Below are 26,157 nucleotides of genomic sequence, written 5' to 3'. Positions count from 1 at the left end.
AGTTTTGGAACACTCCTATACTCCCAAAGGAGTATTCCTTACATTATTTATGGAGTACTCGCGTTTTTTGAAGGGATGTAGAGTCTTCCGTGTTGCGTGTCGCGTTTAAAAATGAGATAAAATCCAAATTTATCTGTGCAATCGGGGTCACCAATGTAGCGGTTATGATATTGGTGAAAATAAATACCGAAAAACCGTCTACTTAATATTTAACTTTAAAATATCACATACAAAATTATTAATTTACTTTAAGTTATATATTGACAAAATTGCGTGTAGTCGCGACGAGCCGCTGATACGAAAAGGGTAGAACCTAAAGCGGGAGTCATTGGTGCCGTATGTCGTATCGCTGTAGTCGTATCCCTAACGTAATCAGCTGTTTATTATTACGACGGTAAACCAAAAACCAATTGGTTGGCTACGATGCGGTTACGACCTTAGCGGCACCAATAATCGATTGCATTGATTCCCACAAGGTTGGTCGAATCAGCTGTTATAAGGTGACCGATAAAGCACCGATGTCTGCAGCTTAAGAAAATGAAAAATGACCTAACGGGCTACTAGCGGTCGTCTTGATATACTCATAGTTGCCATATTGGCAAGTAGTTAGAAAATATTGAAATATTAGTAGGGCGGTAGTCACTACATGTACTAGCAATATAGCAGTATATGTATATGTAAATATATGAAAATGAGAATAATTATCCAACATTGCAATATCAAATTAATTGTGTCCTGTTCTGCAACTTTTCCAGTTTAAGTTCTAAAAGTTACAATTCAATTTCGGGATTTCCAATTCAAGTTTAAAAAATTACAATTCAAGTTCAGAAATTCCAATTTAAATTAAAAAGTTACAATTCGAGTTTAGAAAGTTACGATTCAAGCTCGGAACTTCCAGTTCAAGCTCAGAAGATAACAATTCAACAATACATTTCAAGTTCGGAAAGCGATACCAACTAATTTTTCCTGTTTGCTTGCATTTGAACCCAACGTGGTCTAATATTAGGCACGATGAGTCGATGTTAGGTACGATAAATTCAGTTTTGCAGTACAGTCTTTGTGGAACGTAACGATAAGTTAAGATATTTTTTACACATGGCGTGCTTATCTCGCTAAAGGCGAATATCTAAGACAAGCGTTCCATGCACAAAGTACTTTGTTAGGATAGGTGAGGTTGACAATTGGGTTGGAGAAGCTATATATTGCGCTGGCAACCCCTTGAATCAAAGTACTTAGTATATTTTACTTGACAATGTCCCCAAAGTGAAGACTTGCAGATACTGTTTCCCCCAAGGTGTGTACATCCCGGTGTGTGTGCCCTGTGAATAAACCATATGGATCACATTGTTGTTGCATTTGCATGTTAAATCTCTATCCATATCTGGTTCACGTTTCATTGGAACACGAGGACAGCTGCTTGTCCTTGTATCTGCCCCCTTGTAAGCGGAGGGTGAGAAGAGAGGGAAGGGTACCAATACAAAGCCATCAAGTGGTTGATAAGCGCAATTCATAGAGAATACTGTTACAAATATTATATTTTCGCTACAACAACAACAAGGCCCATATCAATTTATCAAATTATTAAAGTTAGTATATACAATTTTGCATACATTTATTACCATTGAATGAAACAAAAAATCCCTAAACATTTTTAAACTCAAATTGTAATTTTCTGAGCTTGAATTGCAATTTTCTGAACCTAAATTAAAATTTCTGAACTTGAATTGTTATTTTCTGAACGTAAACTGGAAAAGGTGTATAGTGGAGTTTATTCTGTCAAGAAAATTTTTATTGTAGTTTGTTTTACTCTTTCAATAAATATATATTATAAAATAACGCAATTTTTTCTTTCACACCGTATTATGAACATTTATTATCTTTTATCATTGACTATTAAAAATTATATTAGGCGACAAATTGAAAAGTATTATTTTTGAAAAATTTAAAACATAAAAATTAGATGGTTAAAAAAATAGAGGAACTATAGTAATTAGGTGTTGTTCATAGTGTACCTATACAAGTGTGTTCACTAAGCGATAAACGTCAAAACTACAAACAGCCTCGCTCACCTGATGGAAATCTCAGGTCTAGAGTCGCATTTTTTGTCTCAACGACAACATTTTTGACTACCAATCGTATCGACTTTTTCAATTTTTCAATCATTCGGCGCACTCGGTAATGGTATCCATTTTGAATTCGCTGTCATTCCGAATCCAGCGAGTGCCTGTCAGAATGCTTGACAGATAAGTCAACACACTTGTACTTGTACACTATGGTGTTGTTATACTACTGCATACATACACTTTCTTAAAGAACTACACTTTTTTGCTTTTGTTGATATATGCTGAACATGTGCAACGGAACATAGCGGCGAGTTTTTAACATACCAAGGCGAATTCAGTACCAGGTGTTGTTATCCCAACAGCTGATTGCTTCTTCTTATTTTCCATACAATGGCTTGTACAACAACTTGTCAGTTAATCGGAATCAATAAACATTTTGTTTTGACTTGACATTCTTCTGCACGGAAAATTGGTTGAATTCGCTTTGCCACCACCTAGTATGGATTCGCCTTGCAACATACATATGTTTGGTTATAACTATAAATATCAATTAAGATGTAATAACTAAATCAGAAAAAATTACAAATTTTGAACTGTTGACCACGGCTCTTATAACAATGCAATTTCGAAGCCGCTGTGGTGTGATGGTAGCGTGCTCCGCCTACCACACCAAAGATCCTGGGTTAACGCCCCGGGCAAAAGAACATCAAGGCCGCCCCTCGAAAGTGATTTGGCAAACACTCAGTGTGTATTTCTTCCATGAAAAGAGTGAAAACTTATCTGCCCTGCAGATGCTGTTCGGGGTTGGCATAAAACATGTAGCTCCTGTACACGATCGGAGTAAGTTTTAGAAATATAATACACTATAGTCATCATCCAGTGAGTTCCTTAGTTCAGTGTCACGCTCAATTCTAGCGGGAACGCCCTGGAGAATTGGGAGACTTGAGAAGTAGAGGTCGTGATATTTTTGTAGATATGAGTTGTGATAGGCAGATGTATTTCATTTAACACATACGGATAAAAGCCAAACAGCCACATCTATTTTTGAAGAAGTAGGTTTATTAAAAGCAGACTCAAATTTAACCAGAAAGTTTAAGTTCGGTGGAAACCGAACATTACATTGGTTACAAATGCAAAAAATCAAGCTCAAAAAAGAGCATGAGGAAAAAATTTAAAATTTTCTAAATCGCAATACGTTAAATATGCCTAAGAAAAGTCCCCTGATGCTAAACAAAATGGCGTTAGGACGCTTTCTGACAATATGAATGAAGACAGCGATGAAGATTGTCTTGAACACACCTATCATCGGTTCAGGAACACACATATAACCGATTCACAATACACATTCCTAACTTTACATATCATTACTTCACACACATTCTTGATCATAGTGTACCTATACAAGTGTGTCAACTAAGCGATAAACGTCAAAACTACAAACAGCCTCGCTCACCTGATGCAAATCTCAGGTCTAGAGTTGCATTTTTGGTACGTAAGAGTACTTCAAGCTGAGTTGCATTTGATAGTTTATAAAACTTTGTAGTATTTACAGATGAAATAGTTGCATATATTTCCGCGGAAATAAGAATACTAGAAGATTTGTAGCCTTGCAACAATACGGAAACATACGGAAAGCAAAATTTATTTAAATTAGAGTCAAAATATAAAGCGTCACACGTGTAACATGGAAAATTTTCACTTCTAATACTGTTTTCACACAGAAACTTAATGATCTCATTTCACCTGCTAATGAAATCGTAAATTTTTTGCTTTCACATAGAAGTAACTGCTCGATTAGTATGAAGGATGAGACAGACAATCATGGCGGAACGATACAAGGTGGGAGCATGGTGACATACCTACAAACAAAAAAAATTCCATGTACTTGTAAATTCGATGGACAAATGTCAAAATCGTACTGCGCCGGCAGTTGATGTATCAAATCAAATAAAAAAGGTTATAATCAGCTGTTCGATGCGGCCACCTTGTATCGTTCCGCCATGCAGACAATGACATTTGCTTTGAAAACTAAGAAGCGGAAACGGAAGCGGAACGCTGCCAACAGAGTTGCATTGGGCATTCGATTAGCTACTAATGAAATAATAATAGATTCGAATTTTGTAGGGAAGATTGAGCTCAATAAGCGTCTTAATGTAGAAAATTGCCTTTATTATTCAATAAGCCGTCTGTGTGAAATTAGTATAAGGCTGTTTACACAAATCCATTAGGGCAAAATTATATAAACGCTTTGGTCGCTTCAAAGCAAAGATAACGTCCGGCGTTTCATTGTTTTTCGTATGGCGTTGTCGAAGCGTAGGCACGCAACCAAAGCATTTATGTAAATTTTTCGATACTTCGCCCGACAGATGAATTAATGAATGCAACAGAACCAAAGCGTCTGTGTAAATCCGCCTTAATTTTTGTAGCTGTGAAAATCTCCTGCAAATAAAATGGTGCTGTAAGTGCAAACAAATGAAACTCCTATATGACACTACGTTATTTTCTTTGTATTTTCTCTTATATTTTTTGTCGAGGGAGCCAATAAGGTTTCAGTACTGGTGTAAGTGTGTGAACTCTATTTAAAAAAACTAACGAAATACAAAAAAATACAACGTAGTTCATTAAAAACAAACAAGCCAGTTTGTATTTCGATAGGGTTTTTTGACATTAGGCCGTTTTTTCTTTATTTTTTCTGACAAATGAAAATTTTGTTTTTAGTTTCAAAATTTTGTGCATAAAAACACAACTAAATTCAAAGTGTAAATTGTGTGTGCAAGTGAGTTTTCAATAAGTTTACATTTTTCAGTTTTCATAGTTAAGGAATTGACCTCCAGATTCTTGTGTTACACAAATATAGTGAACTTGGGTATAGAAATTCAAATTAAAAAGTTTTTCACAATAATTTGAAAAACTCTACGTTTTCTCTGCTTTTTACACTTAAAGGAGTAAATGCCAGAGTCAGCAACTAATAGCGAAAAACCTGACCACAATATTAGACCACCAAAAAGTTTTGTCATAAACAATTATCAAAATGTGGCAAACGAGTGGAAATTGTGGCTTCAACAATTCGAATGGTACTCTATCGCGACAGAACTGGATACTAAAAAACCAGAAGTGCAGGTCGCAGTATTCATGGCGTCTGTAGGAAATTACGCAGCAGTAATTTGCAATACGAACATATATACTATATTGAAATAGAAATTGTTCAGAAAATAAGATTCATGTACAGAACATGTAAACATATTAACCAACGTCACAAAATTTTAGTGTATCGTTCAATTATTGAACCACATTTTATCTACTGTCCTACAATCCTACTGTTGCGAATGAAATGCAAATTAAAAAATTGCAAATACAATAAAACAAAGCAATGCGCTTCATTTTACGATGCCCTCCTAAAACAACAAAAATTATAATGCTGAATATGTTGAATTGGCTCAGTATAAAACAGTCAATTACTTATTTTACATTGAAGTTTATACACCATGCAAGATTGGTAATAAAATAAAATATAATTGTTATGTATTCATGTAGGGTTAAGTAATTATAACATCTCGGTAACTCTGTTACCCAACTTTATTATCGATAAATCTATATCATATCTTGTAGTCACATTATCAGACCAATTCTAAATATTCTCGCGGAATTTTGTTCTCGCGGATTTTTTTATACCTGCGGAAAAATTCCTCCAATTCTGTTCTCCTAGGGAGAAGAATAATTGGGGAATAGGAAATTCGAATTTTCGAAGTCAGCTGTTTTGCCAATTGAAATTTTGTTGCGCATTTCTATTTTTGCTTAAGAAATTGAAAAGTTTAATTATTGCTGCGAGTTTGTTTAAAATTTAGAGATAAAATATGAACAATACACAATATTGCATTTCATATGGAATTGACTAAAATTAGTAATGAATAGGTGCCACCGCAACATCGACAAAGGAGCATAAGAAGAAGCAGACGGCGGGATAACACAAATCCGTTGGAGTTGTCTTCTTCCATTCAGCAAAGCATTTTTCTGGCGGGCAAGTCGAGTTGAATTCGTCTTTCGTCATATGCCAAAATCTATTTAAGCCTTCTTAAAAAATCCTTGCACAATTTCTGGATGGCTGCATCAAATATACCAAGAGCTCTTCCGTTGCTTATGATATACTTTTCGACTTAAAATGTACATATTTTAGCACAAATTTGTACAAATAAGTTTCTTAAAAGAACCATTTTTCTTTAATTATTTTGATGCATTCCCTTTAATTTAACAAGTGAAAAAACTCCTAAGAAATGGCAGAGAAATCTCCCCCTCACTCACATTCATAGTACCTACTTTTCTCCCGTAACCGGTATCCGCTTTGTCGAACATTGTTTAGAATAGGAGGAAAGGGAGAAGTGAAAAAACACAAGGAATTTTTATTTAGAATACGAGGAATGGGAGAAGGAAAAAACTCGCACGGAATTTTCGTTTAGAATTGGGCTGTATATAATTCTTACAATAAAGACTTCTAGAATATAACAGTGGTGTCAGAAGTGGGCACTATGAGCGTCGACAACCAGCAACTAACCACAATTATGAATGCGCTGACGGCAGCGATTCGTGGAGCGGTGAAACAAGCTTCCCAACAGGCTGGAGCAGCTGCTGAAACAAATTCTTCATCCCCACGAGTACCGCCATGTGCAATGACTGGCTTCAAAAGCGGCGAAGGGGCAACAGTACACGAGTATTTCACTCGTTTTGAGTGGGCACTGCAATTAAGTAAAATTCCAACGACGGAGTACCAAAACTATGGCCGAGTACACATGGGCACGGAACTGAATACAGCACTTCGCATTTTAATAAGTCCAAAGCAACCTGAAGAATTACAATACAACGAAATTAAAGAGGTGCTAATTAAACATTTCGACGGCAAAAGAAATATATACGCTGAAAGCTTCAAATTCGGCAAATTAAAGCAGGAAGCAGGTGAATCGATATCCACGTACACACTACGATTGAAGCAAGCAGCAACCTTTTGTGATTATGGCGCGTTCCTAGATAGGATGCTTACAGGTATGGAGTCACGCAGTATCTGTGACGAAATTATCACAAAACAACCGAAAAATTTCTCAGAGGCGTATGACATTGCATATTCAAAAGAACTGACCCAACGAGCCACGGGTATGGTAAACGCGACTGAAGGACTGGAAACAGAACCGACACACAAAGTGGGACTGACGTCTATTAAAAAGAAGCCTAACAAGAATACAAACTCTTCACTAACCGGGACTTGCTTTGGATGTGGAGATCAACACTTACGCAAAGAAGGCAAATTCAAAAATGCCAAATGTTTTACATGCGGAAAAACGGGCCACATAAGCAAAGTATGCCGGTCGAGTGGTAAACAGATATCTGAACTCGAAGAGACAAATGAATGTGAACCACTACAAATTTTACGTCAAGAGGGTAGCGTCAATGCTATGAATACTTTCGGTAGAAAAATGATTACAATGCTAATTGACGGAAAGCAAATACAGTTGGAGTTAGTACGGGTGCTCCCTGCAGCATAATAAACACGAAATTATTCCGCAAGTTGAAGCTGACAGCAAGGTTGAAGCCAACGGACCGCCAGTTTTCAAGTTACACGGGACATAAAGTTAATTGCATTGGACGTGCAGTTGTCAACGTAACATACGGGAAAACCACACGCAAACTAAATATATATGTTGTTGAGGGACTCTCGTTCACAGAGTGGATTTCACATTTCATACATGAAATCAATTTCACTGAAATGTTCGCATCAGATACAACAACAAACCCTACAGACACATCATTTCCAAAAAATAGTTCAATAAAAACAGTTTCATAGCAAACAGCTGACCTCGCTGGAAATGAGAGACTACGCTTGCAACAGATTTTGAGACATTGGGAGGCCGCCTTTGGTTCGGTAGCAGGAACGTTTAAAGGCCCTGCAGCAAAGGTGCACCTTAAACCAGATGCTAAACCCGTATTTGCACCAGCGAGAGAAGTTCTTTCGCATTACGAGATGCATATTCTAAGGAAATTTACGCAAAAATCGCTGCAGGTTTCTACGAACGGATCGAGTATTCTGAGTGGGCATCTACTACACATGTAGTTACAAAGAAAAATGGTGGAATACGTATAACTGGGAATTACAAGCCAACTGTCAATCCGCTTATGATAATTGATGAGTATCCAATTCCCAAAGCAGAAAACATTTTTAACCAAATGAAAGGCGCCACAGTATTTGCTCATTTGGATGTGACCGACGCATACTACTCACACCTACGAATCGATCAAGAGTTTGCCCATGTACTAACACTGAACACTACAACGCACGGGCTCATTCCTCCAACACGTGCAGTTTATGGTGCTGCTAACATACCTGCAATTTAGAAGCGCACGATGGAAACGACAGTACAAGACATACCAAACGTTAGAAATTTTTTCCACGATATCATCATATACGCCAAAAATATCAATGAACTACTAACAACGTTGGATCGGACGTTAGAGAAACTCACAAAACTCGGGTTCAAACTAAATAAATCCAAATTTGTATTTGCTGATTCTGCAATCGAGTTCTTGGGGCACAGGATCCTTGCCCAAGGCATGCACAAATCAACCAAGCATATCGACGCTATACTACATGCACCGAGACCCACAACAATCGAGCAACTACAACTATTCCTAGGTAAGGCAACATACTATTATAATTTTATACCGAATTTAGCAACACCAGAAAGACCATTACGTGATATTATCAAAAAAGGTAAGTTTTATTGGCCACGGGCCGCCGAATCGGCGTATAAGAGCATAAAGCAAATTTTGGTTTCACCACAAGTGCTAATGCCGTATGACCCAGCACTCCCACTAGTATTAGCAACGGATGCGAGTAAAACAGGCTTAGGTGCTGTGTTGTCGCACCGCGTAGACAACAACACGGAACGAACAATTGCATATGCGAGTCGTCCCATGAGTCAAACAGAACAACGCTACTCCCAAATTGACAAAGAGGCACTTGCAATTGTATGGGCCGTGCAAAAGTTTTTCAAATACTTATATGCGAGACATTTTACATTGATAACAGACAATAAACCGCTGGCTCAGATATTACATCCAACGAAATCCCTGCCGGTATTATGTATATCGCGAATGGCAAACTACGCTGATTTCCTGAGCAACTTTAACTTCGATGTCTCTATAAAAAAATCTAAGGAAAATGGTAACGCAGATTACCTCTCCCGCTTACCGGGTTCAACAAATAAGCTAAAGCAACACAGCACGTTATGTGGTGATGATAATTTTATGATACGGCAGATTAGCCAACTACCAGTTACAGCTCCGCTTATCGCCCAAGAAACCCGTAGGGATCAAAGTTTGGGAAAAACACTTCAAATACTAGAAAAAGGCCAATGCCTCGCCAGAGCGGGGTACAAAGCCCCAGAATGCCAGTAACAAGTATCATTTGGCTGTCTTACATTCGAGCATCGAGTCGTTATTCCTATGAAACTTTGAAAGTTATTACTTCAAGAATTACACAAGGCACACCTGGGTGTTGTTAAAATGAAAACAATCGCACGTTATTTTATATACTGGCCAGGTATCGATAAAGACATCGAGAATTCGGCTAAATCATGCGAATGTTGCGCAAAAAATGCGAATAAACCACCGAGGATCACCAACCATCATTGGGAGTACCCAAAAGGCCCATGGGAACGAATTCACATCGACTACGCAGGACCTGTCGAAGGTATGATGCTGCTCATTATCACCGACGCTTACTCCAAGTGGCTCGAAGTCAAGACTACGAAAATAATGACCTCAACCGCTACAATTGCCCTGCTGGATGACGTATTTGCTGCGTATGGGGTCCCGGAAGTACTAGTTTCTGACAACGGAACGAATTTCAAGTCTGCGGAGTTCAAAGAATTCTTAAGCCAACCAGGCGTCAAATACCATAAAACTACGGCCCCTTATCACCCAGCCACAAACGGTCAAGCGGAACGCAATGTGCAAACGGTGAAAAATGCCTTAAAAGCGATGGGGACCACAACGAAAACGTTATAACAAAATATAAATGAGTTCTTACGACAATACAAAAATGCTCCACACAGTACAACAGGCAAATCCCCAGCAAAACTGTTCTTAGGGCGACGACTACGCACGCGCCTAGATTTGATTCGAAACAGTTCATCCAGCAAGAAAACGGGTGTCGCAAATTCGCAACTGGCGATTCGGTGTATTTCCTTTCCGGAAATCCACAGCAGAACAAGTGGCTGCGCGGTAAGGTAATAAGGCGTATGGGTGATCTGCACTACGAGATCTTATTCAATAAAAAGTACTACAAGAGGCATGTAAACCAAATACGGGCCATTACATCTTCCTGAGAAAACTCAAACATCGAAGGACACAGCAGCGCCATCACCGGTCATTCCAACAGCCCTCAGCACCATCCATACAAGCCGGTGAATACCATCCTCTAGTCTAACTAATAGTCCTTCGTCGCCATTGACGAAACCAGCCTCTCAACAATATACAAATACGTACATATATTAAGTATATCCCCCCAAAAAATTTTGGTGGCTTCCGCCAAATCCAAATTTCTCCCGCCAGAATTATAATTTCCCGCCAAAAATACCTTTATATATATATATATATATATATATACATTCTCACCCCCATATACACCTGTACGTAAAAGCGGGGCATTAAAAAATTTCGAGGCAAATCACCCACACACTTGCACAAAGTTACCTCATTGCCCTTTAATACTTGAGTCCCTTGCGGTATAATTTAAATACATATCCCCACATTTACATTGTTGGCGATACCCAGCAAAAAATTCAGCCACATTTGCATTGCTTGAAATACCCAGCAGCAAATTCGACAACCATGTTCCATTGAAACTCAAGGCTGCTACACACAATAATACCCCTTGGTTTAGTGCCAATCTAAAACACTTAATTCACCAGCGTAACCTTGCTTACTCACGATGGAAAAGATACAAAACCCTGGAGGCTCACAACTGCTTCAAAGCAGCTAGGATCGCTGCAAACAAAGCCATTAGATCAGCTAAGCAGACATTTTATAATAGCCGTGTTTTTTAACACGCGCGTATACGTTTCGTTTACTTACTTACTTACTTAATTGGCGCTTAACCGTCTAAACGGTTATGGCCGTCCAACAAGGCGCGCCAGTCGCTCCTTCGCTCCGCCAACCGGCGCCAATTGGTCACACCAAGGGAGTTTAAATCGTTTTCCACCTGGTCCTTCCAACGGAGTGGGGGCCGCCCTCTACCTCTGCTTCCATAGGCGGGTTCCGATAGAAACACTTTCCTGGCCGGAGCATCATCTTTCATTCGCATAACATGGCCTAGCCAGCGCAGCCGCTGCGTTTTAATTCGCTGGACTATGTTGATGTCTGCGTATAGCTCGTACAGCTCATCATTAAATCTTCTTCGGTACTCGCCATCGCCAACGCGTAGAGGTCCATAAATCTTTCGAAGAACTTTTCTCTCGAACACTCCCAAAGCCGCTTCATCTGCTGTTGTCATGGTCCATGCTTCTGCCCCATATAGCAGGACGGGTACGATAAGTGACTTGTAGAGTATGATTTTCGTTCGCCGAGAGAGGACTTTACTTTTCAATTGCCTACCTAGTCCAAAGTAGCATTTATTGGCAAGATTGATTCTTCGCTGGATTTCAGTGCTGATGTTGTTGCTAATGTTGATGCTGGTTCCCAAATAAACGAAGTCTTTTACTATTTCGAAATTATGGCTGCCAACAGTAGCGTGGTTGCCAAGGCGCATATGCGCTGACTCTTTGCTCGATGACAGCAGGTACTTCGTTTTGTCCTCATTCACCATCAAACCCATCTTTACCGCTTCTTTTTCCAGCTTGGAGTAAGCAGAACTAACAGCGCGGGTGTTTAGGCCGATGATATCAATGTCATCAGCATATGCCAGTAATTGCACGCTTTTATAGTATATTGTTCCAGTGCGGTTAAGTTCTGCAGCTAGTATAATTTTCTCCAGCATCAAATTAAAGAAATCGCACGATAGGGGGTCACCCTGTCTGAAACCTCGTTTAGTTTCGAACGGCTCGGAGAGGTCCTTCCCAATTCTGACTGAGCTGATGGTGTTGCTCAACGTCATTTTGCACAGCCGTATAAGTTTTGCGGGGAAACCAAATTCAGACATAGCGGCATATAGGCAGCTCCTTTTCGTGCTGTCGAAGGCGGCTTTAAAGTCGACGAAGAGGTGATGTGTGTCGATTCTCTTTTCACGGGTTTTTTCCAAGATTTGGCGCATAGTGAAAATCTGGTCGATGGTAGATTTACCAGGTCTGAAGCCGCACTGATAAGGTCCAATCAGCCGGTTCACGGTGGGCTTCAATCTTTCGCACAATACACTTGAAAGGACCTTATATGCGATATTAAGAAGGCTGATTCCACGATAGTTGGTGCATTTTGCAGTATCCCCCTTCTTGTGGACTGGGCAAAGAACACTTAGATTCCAACCGTCGGGCATGCTTTCGTCCGCCCATATTTTGCTAAGAAGCTGCTGCATGCGCCTTACCAACTCCTCGCCGCCGAACTTGAATAGCTCCGCAGGCAATCCATCAGCGCCCACGGCTTTGTTGTTTTTCAATCTGGTTATTGCTATTCTAACTTCGTCATAATCGGGCGGGGGGACATATATTCCATCATCATCGATTGCGGGATCGGGTTCTTCATCTCTGCGCGGTGAATTGCTGCCTCCATTTAGGAGAGCAGAGAAGTGTTCCCTCCATAATCTAAGCACTCTCTGGACATCAGTTACAAGGTCGCCGTTTTCATTCCTACGTTTCGTTTGCGCGTGTTAAAAAACGCCTATCTTCGCTTAGATAATGCTTAGGAGACCCATCTAGCGGCTGTGGTAAAACAACTAGCTACAGCAACAGGGTGTAGCGAAAAGCGGAGACGCAACGCTCTGATGGCCATAGGGTATAACATATAGCTGAATCAGTTGCGATGAATTGTGGACACACATATAATACATAGAATTAGTGTACAGGGTGAAACAAAGACACATATTTCAGTTACATCTGAGTATAATGCGTATTGAAATTTAGTAGGACAAAATTTATGCGCAGCAATTTCAGAGGTGTATTTATAGTTTGTCTCTTAGCAGTCAATATAAAGTTTAAGCGTAAACGGATATACGCGTGTTAAAAAACACGGCTAATAACAAGTTTAGTGCTGCTTTGAGTTCGAAGGAAACCTGGAAGTCGATTAAACATATGGGTATCGGAAAATCCAAATGCGATATTTCTGTCCTCCCTGATGTAGACATTAACGATATAAATATAAATTTTGTAAATCTGCCAATCTCAACTGACAATATATGTGCTGACAATTATTGTATTCGCGCTAATGTTGATTTTGGTCCTCTTGAGTTTGCTAGTGTCGATGATTGTGATGTCGTTCAAGCAATTCTTTCAGTAAAGTCTAATGCTATGGGGTTCGATGGTATATGTCCGAAATTTTTAAAAATAATTCTTCCTAAAATCCTTCCTCACTTAACCTACTTGGTTAACTCTGTGCTGACGTCCTGTGTATTTCCCAAATGTTGGAAAGTTGCTAAGGTAATCCCAATCCCCAAGCAAAACAAGGAGTATAGACCTATAGCTATTCTGCCTTTTCTTTCCAAGGTCGTCGAACGAATTTTGCATTGCCAGATAAATACTTACATATGTGCAGGATAATAACCTTCTCACAGATTCCCAGTCTGGATTCAGGTCAAATCGTAGCTGTAAAACGGCGCTCCTATCGCTGATAGAGGATATTCGAGAACAAGTTGACAAAAATTTTACTGCTTTCCTGACTCTTCTCGACCATTCAAAAGCGTTTGACTCGGTCGACCACACCGTTCTCTGCAAGAAGCTGGACAACCTATTTAATTTCTCCAACTGTGCAACAGCCCTAATCAGATCGTATTTGGCCGACCGAACTCAGGCAGTAAGTGTTGGTAGCAGAAAGTCTGACTTTGTCAGTGTTTTAAGAGGAGTCCCACAAGGCTCAATCCTTGGTCCCCTGTTATTTGTTTTGTATATAAACGATTTGCCTGGTGTTCTCAAGTATTGTAATATTCACATTTATGCTGACGACGTACAATTGTATATGTGCTGTCCTAGTGATCGTACCAGTTCATGTATTAATAACTTAAATTACGATCTGTGTCAAATTGGTACGTGGGCTTCTATGAACGGCTTATGTCTTAACCCTAAGAAGTCGAAATGTATAGTCATTCATAGAAGGTCACGAGATAAAAGTGGAATGGAAAATTTAATTTTAGACAACACTATTATAGAATACGTTGACACGGCAAAAAATCTAGGTGTAGTTTTTAACAAAACATTGACATGGAAAGATCACATCTTCCGCACAGTGGGAAAAGTGTATGGGATGCTTCGTACACTCTGGCTTACACAATATTTTACTCCGTTACATATTCGTCTACTAATAGCAAAAGCGTACTTAATACCTACGCTGCTTTATGGTTGTGAGGTTTACTCTAATTGTGACTATGTATGTAACTTAATGTTGTTTATAACAACATTGCTAGATACGTCTATGGGTTGAAAAGACTTGACCACGTCTCTCATCATGCTTACAGGTTGCTAAACATTTCTTTCGATAACCTTATTAAACTTAAAACGCTCACTACGCTACATAAATTAATATATATGAAGGAACCTGACTATCTGTATCGGAGGCTAAATTTTCTCCAGTCGTCTAGATCTGTTTTCCTTACCCACTTCAGACATCGTATGCTAATATCTGATCGCCAGTTCTTCATTACTTCCATACGTCTTTGGAACTCGCTCCCTTCTAGACTTAGGCTTATAAGCAATGCTCTGCTCTTCAATAAAGAATTGACAAGTTTCTATAATAACCTAGACAATTAAAATACTGATTTCTTCTAAGCAAATGTACTCTATCATTCGTTTATTTTATTTATTTACTATTTATTAAATATATTATTTATTGTAACCTTTTCTTAGCCATAGTCATGAGCTTTAAGTTTCAAGTTTAAATTGTTCCTATTTTATGCCTTTTACCGACTAGCACTATAAAATAATTTTTGTCAAATTGTTGTGCTGGGATGAATTGCCTAATAAATACAAATACAAAATTCGGTAGCTCATTCCAACTGGTCCCAGACTACTCCCAATTCAGTCTAACTGGTCCTAGCCTACTACACTCTCGACCAATAGGAACACCTATCCCTTTGGTTTTCCCGTAGAAATAAACACTCGGCAATCTCCAAAATAACCAAAATAGCTAAAATAAAATTAAGCAAGTCCCTCTTCAGAATGGCTAGCGTGGTCGAAAGTAAATTTATATCCGAAACGGATCTCTTTTCGGATTACTGCTCTCGGTTCGGTACAACCGACATCCAAGATAACACCGAGGCATCCCTAAAAATAAAAGACAAAAATATCGATGTGTTCTGGGAAAGGCTACAGAGCGCATATGACGCTGTCGTAGAGTCAGATGACAACGACCTTCCCGACGACTTTAAGGCCTCAGCCTTCAGCAAATACCGCGCCTGCCTTATAGCATATGAAGACACAGAGGCAAGAATAGGCGATCAGCTCCAGCTAAGGGTACTAAGCAATCCCGTCCCCGCTACAACCACCACTCCCCAAGAAAATTCCGGGATGCACCTCAAAGTACCCGCCTGTGACACCGAAGTCTTTTACGGGAGTTATGATCAATGGCCGTCCTTCCGTGACATGTTCACAGTGGTCTATATCAATCACCCGAAACTCTCAAGCGCCCAAAAATTGTACCATCTCAGGTACAAAACCAAGGAAAAGCCGGCCAGATAGTAAAGCAATTCCCACTAAGTGATGCCAACTATGCTCTGGCTTGGGAAGCTCTGAAATCCCGATATGAAAATAAAAGAGTCCTGGTCGACAATCAAATCCGAATTCTCATGAATCTAAAAGCAATTCAATCGGAAAACAGTGATGAAATCCAAAGATTGCAATCCTCTGTAAACAACTGCCTCCAGATATTAGCAACCCAACAAGTCTCGACAGAGAGTTGGGATCCCATTTTAATTTATTTAGTAACGTCCAAGCTCCCGGAAAATATTGTTGCGCTTTGGGAGCAATCTTTAAGCTCCAGACGAGAGCTACCGAACTGGTCCCAAATGGAACAGTTTCTGACTACTCGCTACGAGATAGTGGAAAGGGTGGATCAAAGGCGACCAGCCAAACCCCGATATAATCCACCCTCCACCAACGTCTCAAGGCCTTCCCCAAGTCAGAACAATCCCCAGTTCAGGCAGGCTCAAACCCAAAACCAAAGCCGCAACCCCCCGCAGAACAGCAACTATACCCAAAATCGCACAAATGTTCATGTGGCCGAGTATCAGAAAATCTACGCCTGCAGAATGTGCAAGCAGGCCTCCCACACGCTACAAAGCTGCTTGCATTACAAAAAGCTGGCAATCCCTGAACGGAAAAAATTCGTGAGAGAAAACAATATGTGCGAAAACTGCCTGTCCCAAACCCACCTCTTAAAAGATTGCACAAGCACAAGAACGTGCCTCTACTGCCAAGGTCGCCACAACTCCACCCTCCACGACGCCGGAGTATCTCATAAAACCAATGGCCCTCGGAAAACAACAGCTCAAGTAGCAACTAGTCAGGACGTTACCAACCCAGATCCCAACGAGGAACTTCCCACCACCTCAAACGCTGCCCGCATCCAATCTTTGCGTGCAGAAAATGATAGCAAGATCATTCTCCCCACAGCGATAGTGTCCATAGAACACCGAGGGGTCTGCTTCAGGCTCAGAGCCTTAGTGGATCAAGGGTCAGAGCGTAGCTTCATCTCATCAAAAGCTCAAATCAAGCTAGGCCTCACATATACCCACTCGCTATTTGAAATATCGGGCATGGGAGGCGGAGTAGTACAAACCTCCAACAAGTTATGCTCACTGACCCTAGTCTCAAATGACCACAAGGTGAAAATAAAGGCCCAGGCAATAGTGCTAGTGCTCGGCTTACTAGGCAACTCCCAACACTCAGGCTAAATAACGACCAAATGCGTAAATGGTCACACCTCAAGCTAGCAGACCAGAATTCTCAGAATCCCTCCCAAATCGATCTGGTGTTAGGCAGCGATCTCATCCCTCAAATCATGCTTGTAGGGACTTTGTTAATATATTTATTATTGTTTGTTAATATTTACTTTATAAATTTTAACTTTGTTATTTGAGATATTTTAGATTTAGGTTGTTTTTGAATTTATGTTTTTCAAAAGAAAATTTTAGACTTTTATATTGATTCAATTTTGTAACAGAAATAAATAGTTTTTGGAAATACAAGAAGTTAATATTTTAATATTTATTAACCAACTACAATGCTAAATGGCATAGAAAAGATCTCGCCCACACTGCTAGTACAAAACACAATATTTGGCTGGATAATAAGTGGCCAAACCCCCGAAAAGGTCGGATCACACTCCTCTCAAGCGTGGGAAGTGACGAATGAACAGCTAAGACAATTCTGGGAAATCGAAGAAATACCCAAAACGCGAGTGGAAACCCCAGAAGATAAAATGTGCGAAGAATTTTATCAAAGCACTACCACTCGCATAGATGACGGTCGATACACGGTCCGGATCCCATTTAAATCAACATTCCCGAATGATATCGACCTAGGTCAATCCCGTACTGCAGCGCTACGACAGTTCCACGGCATGGAGCATACTCTCTCAAAAAAGGGCGATCTCAAGCAGCAATACGACCAGGTACTCGAAGAATATCTGTCCCTAGGCCACATGGAAGAATGCAGTCCCAATGAAATAGAATCCCTGGGTAAATACTGCTTATGTATCGGACCAACCCTCCAACCCGATCTCCGACTTCTGTTGTTAAAATGGCGAACATATAAATATGTGTTTAATGGCGATGTCGAGAAAATGTACCGCCAAATTTTCTTGCACCCCGATGACCGAGACTACCAACGGATAATATTCCGAACCCCCGAACATAGTCCAATCAAGGACTACAAGTTGAAAACGGTCACCTTCGGGGTTAACTGCGCGCCTTTTCTGGCTATTTGCACCCTACACGAGCTGTCAAAAGATGTAGCCGATTCCCATCCACGCGCAGCTCCAATACTAAAATCCGAGACGTATGTTGACGATATTTTATCTGGCAGTCATGATCTCCAATCAGCCGAGCAATCCCTAACAGAGACTATAGACGCTCTCAATTCAGCCGGCTTTCCCCTAAAAAAGATCACGCCCAACCATCCCGACATCCTCCAAAAAATATCAAAAACTGATCTGCTGGAAACAAACTTTCTCGAGTTCGAAAAGACTAGCACCGCCAAAATCCTGGGCATCCAGTGGAACGCCCTAACGGATACATTCTCGTATACCGTCGACTCAAATCCGGCATCCACTGCAGCCACGAAGCGGCAAATTTTCTCCTCCATTGCGAAAGTTTTCGATCCCGCAGGGTGGCTGACGCCCATAATGATCCAAGCGAAGATGCTCATGCAAGAATTGTGGTTAGACGGGACCGAATGGGACGAGAAGGTTAAACCAATCCTTCTAGCCAAATGGGCGCAGTTCTCTCAAAATCTTCCCTCTATCTCAGCCATCCATATACCCCGATGGATGAATTTTACGCCCGATCAACACGTTGAGCTCCACGGATTCTGCGACGCCTCAGAAAAGGCTTATTGCGCAACCCTGTACCTAAGAAGCACCGTCGGTACTCGGGTCCACTCTCACCTTATAGTGTCCAAAGGCAAAGTGGCTCCTCTCAAACTATTAGTTTGCCACGCCTGGAGCTATGCGGAGCGCTCTTATTAGCAAAATTAGTCGCAGTAGTTCAACCCCATCTCGGCCTAAGTAAAAAAAAAATTAATCATGTGGTCCGATTCGGAAATCGTGCTAGCTTGGTTGGAAAAGCCACCCCACTCGTGGAAAACATACGTCTCTAACCGAACAGCGCAGATTATAGACCTCGTTGGAAATGTCCCTTGGCGACATGTGCGAAGCAAAGACAACCCCGCGGATCTTGGAACCAGAGGATGCAGCCCCGACGATCTCGCTAACTCATCGCTATGGTGGAATGGTCCAGAGTGGCTTTCCCGACCCCCCGAGGACTGGCCAACACCAACGGCCAGAAATATTGTACCCCCCGAGCTTCGCCGAGTCTGATCACTGCATGCAGCGGAAGAGTCAGAAGACTTCTTAGAACGGTTCTCCGCCTACCCCCGCGCCCTACGCGTAATAGCGTACGTGTTGAAATTTGTAACTCGGCTACGAAATGCTGTAGGGTCCCGCCCTCTCTTACGCCGACGTCATGCGCGCGAAAATCCGTCTGCTGAGCTTGACTCAGTCGAGATTCTTCGCTTCCGAAAGAACCTCCCTCGAAAATTCAAAACCAATCGGAAAGCGAAGTCCCCTACGGGCACTTGACCCCTTCCTGGATACAAACGGGATTCTCCGTGCCAACGGAAGTTTAGTAAACGCCGACATGACATACAATGAATGTCATCACATCATTCTCCCCGAAAAGGCTAGATTTACTACCCTTTATTTAAGGTTTTTGCACGAGAGCTTCCTCCATGCGGAAGGCCGCCTCCTGCAACAAGCTATGAGGCAGGAATTCTATACCCCCCGACTCAAACCTCAGCTGAAAAAATGTATTTTCCAATGTAAAGTCTTCACCATCCATAAGCTTCAAACGCAATCCCAAATAATGGCAGCTTTACCCCCCGAACGATGCACTTTCGCGCCGCCCTTCACTACTACTGGCGTAGACTTCGCCGGTCCGTTCCAAATAAAAGCTTCGATGCTCCGATCTCCAACACTCGTAAAAGGCTATGTGGCCGTTTTCGTTTGCTTCACCACCAAAGCGATCCATTTGGGATTGTGTTCGGATCTCACCAGTAAGGCTTTTCTCGCTGCCTTCGCCCGGTTTGTAGGGCGTCGAGGGTACCCGAAACAAATGATGAGCGACAACGGCACAACATTCATTGGTGCTAAGCGAGCTACCGAAGTAGAGTTCGTCACCTTCCTCAACGAAGTCTCGACAGATATTGTCCAAAAGTATGCGCCACAAGGCATCGATTGGAACCCCCCGGCGCACCCCACATGGGCGGATTATGGGAATCTGCCGTCAAAAGCTTCAAACCCCATTTTAAAAAGGTCGCCGGAACACACAGCTTCACATTTGAAGAATTCTCAACGTTATTAATTCGCAGAGGCCGTACTCAATTCTCGTCCTATCTCCCCGCTTTCCCAGGACCCAGCGGATCTCACCGCCCTCACACCTGGCCACTTTCTCCGAGGCGCACCTCTTCTCGCCATCCCCGAACCAAACTATGAACACCTCTCTTTTATCAACCGTTGGAAACGGTTGAAATTTTTACATCACCAATTCAGCAAGCGGTGGAAGAATGACTATCTCATGGAGTTACACAAGCGTTATCGATGGCAAACCGCTCAACCTCCCCCTAAAATCGGCGATCTAGTCGTCATCAAAGAAGACAACCTACCCCCTACCGAATGGCGCCTAGGACGCGTGGAAGACACACATCTAGGAAGAGACGGCCATATCCGAGTAGTCGACGTACGCACCCAGAATGGCGTACTCACAAGGCACATCACAAAATTGTGCTTTCTAACGCCCTCTGAGCCTGACTCAGGCCCTCAATGCTCAGTAGCATCCCCAGAACATAATACAGTCCAACTCCCTGTGCTATCGTAAAATCAACAGAAACAACCTTAACCCCAGCCAACATTCACTCCCAACCTCACGAGTGAATAAAATTTTATTTTATCCTATCTTCCTCAGATGGATCGCCAACGCCCTCCAGTCCCCGCACCACGCCGCTCGCTAGCATCACAGGTGACAGTGCCCACATCTCGCCAACAACGTGCCGAAGTCCTGCCCGACTACCGACGATGCCGTTTATGCATGCGACCCCATGCACTATCAATGTGCTCCGTGTTCGCTGCCATGCAGCCCCAACAACGTTGCCTTGGTTGCACGGGCACACAATTATTGCACAAACTGCTTGGCACTGTCACACGCCACACGCGCATGTTCATCCAGCGAGCGCTGCCACGTCTGTGAACTCCCTCACCATACGTTGTTGCATCGAGACAGCGGGATCCGCCAAACCCCGAATACCGAGCAACCACCAAGGCGCCACCGCCATTCATCGCGCCGCCACAGGCCACGCCACCGCAGCAGTGGGAACGTCCAGCCACCACAACGACAACCCGCTGCAAGAACATCCAGCGTCCGCCGTAACCAACGCGTACCGACGGTGCCCAATCGCACTGTAAGATGCACCGCCACCGGCCTACGAACCTCAACGTACAAAAGCAAAGTGGGCAAAATCCTCATTAAGGAAGCAGTTAGGGCGTTGACCGAGCTGCAACATACGTTAGGCGCTTAGTACGCCTAGGCGGGATAGGCCAATTTTGAAGAAGCTTCGCGGTTTGCTAATTTTCTATGATATTGTGAAAAAGGTCGCCTGTGTATGCAAATCAAACTCTCTGACTCTTCCTGAGTTTGTAACATAATCATTATACCTTTTTCTGAAAACCCATCGCCAAACGCGCGTGAACACAACCAAAGTAAATATTTAGCCGCCCACGGATTAAGTTTGGTTTTGATTGTCGAGTAGAGACAAATCAGTGCAAGCATATTTCAAAAAAAACTCGCTCGTTGAATTTTTAAATATCTATCTCTATAAATAAAGTTGTAGCACATATTGTGTGAAGTTGAGCTTCGTGAGCAAAACTAAAACGATTTCAATACCTAGAAGAGTAATTGGATAAGGAATAAATTTTATAAAGTTAAGCGCACTACGCCATAAAGTGAAACGAGAAACCCAATTGTTTCATTCGAATAGAGTGTGAATATATAGAAATTCTCCCCAGGAGCGCCATTTCCGTCGTCTTGAAGACAAGAGTTTGCCGCAGACATCAGCGCAGGTATCACCGTGCAGAGAGTGAAGCAGCGACAGCCAGCACAACATAACCAACCCTCCAGCGCACCATATCACCAGCAATACGGAAGGCCCTACTAGTACTGATTTTCCAATACCAACCGGTGAGTGCCAGCCTCTTAAACAACTAAGTTCGACCCATTTAACCATCATTAGCAGCTTGAACGCAGACGCAATTGGTGTCAACTCATGAAGGAAGCTTACAACGTTTAATAGAGCATTACATCTTCCTGAGAAAACTCAAACATCGAAGGACACAGCAGCGCCATCACCGGTCATTGCAACAGCCCTCAGCACCATCCATACAAGCCGGTGAGTACCATCCTCACGCGCCGAACGAAATAATGCTGGCACAGGTAGAGTTAAGTTATATTTAGAACTAATTTACCATTTTAAGTCAGCCAGTAGTAAGCAGTTAGTTGTAAACGTTCAGTTTTAATTAGTGAGTAAGAAAGAAAGGTCTTACGACCAATAATTAAATTAGTGAATAAATAATAATAAAGGTATTGAGACCCAAAAAAAATTATTTTTTTAGTAACTTTAATAACGGATACAATAATTGGCGCCCGAGCTAAAAGGCTTGGTTTGGTAAACTTATAGTGTTGGAAAATCGGTATTAAGCTTAATAAAGTGCCGCGAAGGAAACTGTTATCTCAAAATTCCAAAAGTGCCACCACTATAGCATTAACTTTCAAAAAGTGCCACAATAGAAAGAAAACCGGTCGAAAATTAACTTACAAAAGTGCCACAATAGAAAGGAAACTGGTCGAAAGAAAAGAAGGAAAAACTTTCAATAAGTACTACAAATAATAAAGTGCTACGAAAGGAAAAACTATCCCAGTCTGTGTTACTAAACGATACCTATAAAAAAGAGGCGTGAAAGGTGTAGTGAAAACTTACAAACTTCCCGGACGCCCCGACGATATCAGCCAAGGAGCCACCCCCAGCAACAAGGTATAAGCCAGTGTACCACGAGTACCGCCAGGAAAAGCGAAGAATACATACTTATCGAGATGGACCTGAAATTAATGTAGGAAAATATATATTTAAGTTAGAAATATTAAAAAAAAAAATTGTAATCTACTAAATTTTGAAATTTCATTTTAAAAACGAATATTTGAAAAATTTAGAAAGTAACGAGCGAAACAAATTTTTTAAGACAAAAGGAAAATATTGAAAACTAAGTAACTTTCAAAAACATTTACAGTAATTAAAAATTATAAAAAATAAGAGAAGTAAAATACTACATAAAAAATTACATTTTGAAAATTTGTCGAATTTAGAATAAATCTAAAATTACGAAATTCGAATACTTATTGTGAAAATTACTCAAAAATTTAAATAAGTTAGAACTAATTTAGAATTTAATAACTTAGATATTTCATTGAAAGAAAAAAACTTTTAAAAGTGAAAGTGCGGAAATAAAATTAAAAAAAAAGAAAAAATTTAGGAAAGTCCTTCTTAAGACAATGTTGATTTTTTTTTGTGATTTAAGATCAGTTAAAGTCCAGGAAATCAAATCCCTTACCGAAGAGAAAAAAAAAATCTAAAATTCCTTACAATGTCAAATCCAAACAATTTGATTAGACCCTCAATGCTTGGAGCTAACCCTCCTGCTGCACCACCAGCACCGCCAAGCCCTAATAACCAAATTTCACCAGACTTGGTCAATATGATAAGAAGCATATCCATAGCCATAGAGGCAAGCGTGCCTAATTTAGTACAGAGTGTCCTTAACAACAAAACAAATCTTATCATAACTGATCAAACTATAGACGCCCAATTCCAAAATAATATGAGTGAAATGGATAAGATTCCAGATGTTGTACGTTCATTGAGAGAATTCTCAGGAAATGCCTCAGAGTTTAGCTCCTGGAAAAAGAGTGTTGAAAGAATTTTGAGAATTTATGAACCCTCAAAGGGCACACCTAGATATTTCGGCATTTTGAATGTCATTAGGAATAAGATAATTGGAAAGGCAGACATAGCCTTAGAATCGTGCAACACCCCTTTAGATTGGACAGCAATTTCCCGATGTCTAACTACCCACTACGCCGACAAACGAGACATAGGCACTTTAGAGTACCAAATGACATGTCTCATACAAGGACGAATGTCCATTAATGAGTTCTACCAGAAAGTATACGGACACCTATCACTACTTTTAAATAAAATAGGCTGTATGGAGATAGGTGAAGAAGCAGTTCACCTGTTAACTGAGAATTACCGAGCTAAGGCCCTCGACACCTTCGTCAGAGGACTTTCGGATGATCTCCCCAGGTTACTTGGCATAAAGGAACCAAAGAGTTTGTCAGAAGCCTTACACCTTTGCCTGAAGTTCGAAAACCAAAACTTCAGGGCATACCACGCGAGCAACAAGATGTCTAACTCCCGTCAACAAAGCTTTAATTCTCCGAATCCACGACAGCAGCCCTTCACGGTAAAATACCCCCAGCCGCAATCTTACCAACAACTCCAACCACAATCAAGGTTTTATCCCGAACTAGCACACCTACCTCAACCCATATCAAATCCCATTCCACAAAACTATCATCAGCAAAATTTGAATCCTCCCAACTATCAGCTATACGCCAACCAAAACCCAAACCAGGTAAATAGATACCAACCACAAAACCCTTTTAACCAACAACACCGTGCTGATCCAAGACCACCTAAACCACCTCAACCCATGGACGTAGACGAAAGCGTCAGGACAAGAGCGGTAAATTATATGAACCGCCCTAAAGCCGAATAAATTAGCAAACGGCCACCTAATACATCAATGATAAACCATCCCCCTATCAAAGTTCAAAGGAACTTTCACATAAACACCGACGGAGCGACGGATAGCCAACACTACCATAACCAACACTACCAGGACCAATACTACCAAGACCAATACTACGAAGATCCAAACGACCACAATCAGAACACAACCTGTAGCATTATACGTCATACCCACTGTAATGTAGCATTATGCTTCATACCATTGCCATTCATTACGTTGCTAAACAAATTTATACCCCCGGCGCACCCCACATGGGCGGATTATGGGAATCTGCCGTCAAAAGCTTCAAACCCCATTCTAAAAAGGTCGCCGGAACACACAGCTTCACATTTGAAGAATTCTCAACGTTATTAATTCGCAGAGGCCGTACTCAATCTCGTCCTATCTCCCCGCTTTCCCAGGACCCAGCGGATCTCACCGCCCTCACACCTGGCCACTTTCTCCGAGGCGCACCTCTTCTCGCCATCCCCGAACCGAACTATGAACACCTCTCTTTTATCAACCTTTGGGAACGGTTGAAATTTTTACATCACCAATTCAGCAAGCGGTGGAAGAATGACTATCTCATGGAGTTACACAAGCGTTATCGATGGCAAACCGCTCAACCTCCCCCTAAAATCGGCGATCTAGTCGTCATCAAAGAAGACAACCTACCCCCTACCGAATGGCGCCTAGGACGCGTGGAAGACACACATCTAGGAAGAGACGGCCATATCCGAGTAGTCGACGTACGCACCCAGAATGGCGTACTCACAAGGCACATCACAAAATTGTGCTTTCTAACGCCCTCTGAGCCTGACTCAGGCCCTCAATGCTCAGTAGCATCCCCAGAACATAATACAGTCCAACTCCCTGTGCTATCGTAAAATCAACAGAAACAAACTTAAACCCTGCCAACATTCACTCCCAACCTCACGAGTGAATAAAATTTTATTTTATCCTATCTTCCTCAGATGGATCGCCAACGCCCTCCAGTCCCCGCACCGCGCCGCTCGCTAGCATCACAGGTGACAGTGCCCACAGCTCGCCAACAACGTGCCGAAGTCCTGCCCGACTACCGACGATGCCGTTTATGCATGCGACCCCATGCACTATCAATGTGCTCCGTGTTCGCTGCCATGCAGCCCCAACAACGCGCCTTAGTTGCACGGGCACACAATTATTGCACAAACTGCTTGGCACTGTCACACGCCACACGCGCATGTTCATCCAGCGAGCGCTGCCACGTCTGTGAACTCCCTCACCATACGTTGTTGCATCGAGACACCGGGATCCGCCAAAC

At 41.6% G+C, this 26,157-nt stretch overlaps 1 protein-coding gene across 2 annotated transcripts in view; it reads right to left on the bottom strand.

Annotated features, from left to right (window-relative positions):
* Positions 1 to 1,841: 1,841 nt before the first annotated feature.
* Arfip (ADP ribosylation factor interacting protein arfaptin) overlaps positions 1,842 to 26,157 on the bottom strand; it is a 121,698-nt gene continuing 97,382 nt past the window's right edge. For both annotated transcript variants that reach the window (XR_010948486.1, XR_010948487.1), the window contains one exon: positions 1,842 to 3,101. The gene's annotated coding sequence lies outside the window, so the exon portion shown is untranslated. The remainder of the gene's footprint in view (positions 3,102 to 26,157) is intronic.

This window comes from Eurosta solidaginis, chromosome 1 (genome assembly GCF_040869045.1).
Source record: "Eurosta solidaginis isolate ZX-2024a chromosome 1, ASM4086904v1, whole genome shotgun sequence".
Classification (NCBI taxonomy): Eukaryota; Metazoa; Arthropoda; class Insecta; order Diptera; family Tephritidae; genus Eurosta; species Eurosta solidaginis.
The sequence above is the reverse complement of the archived record's forward strand: the minus strand, read 5'-3'. Positions and strand labels throughout refer to the sequence as shown.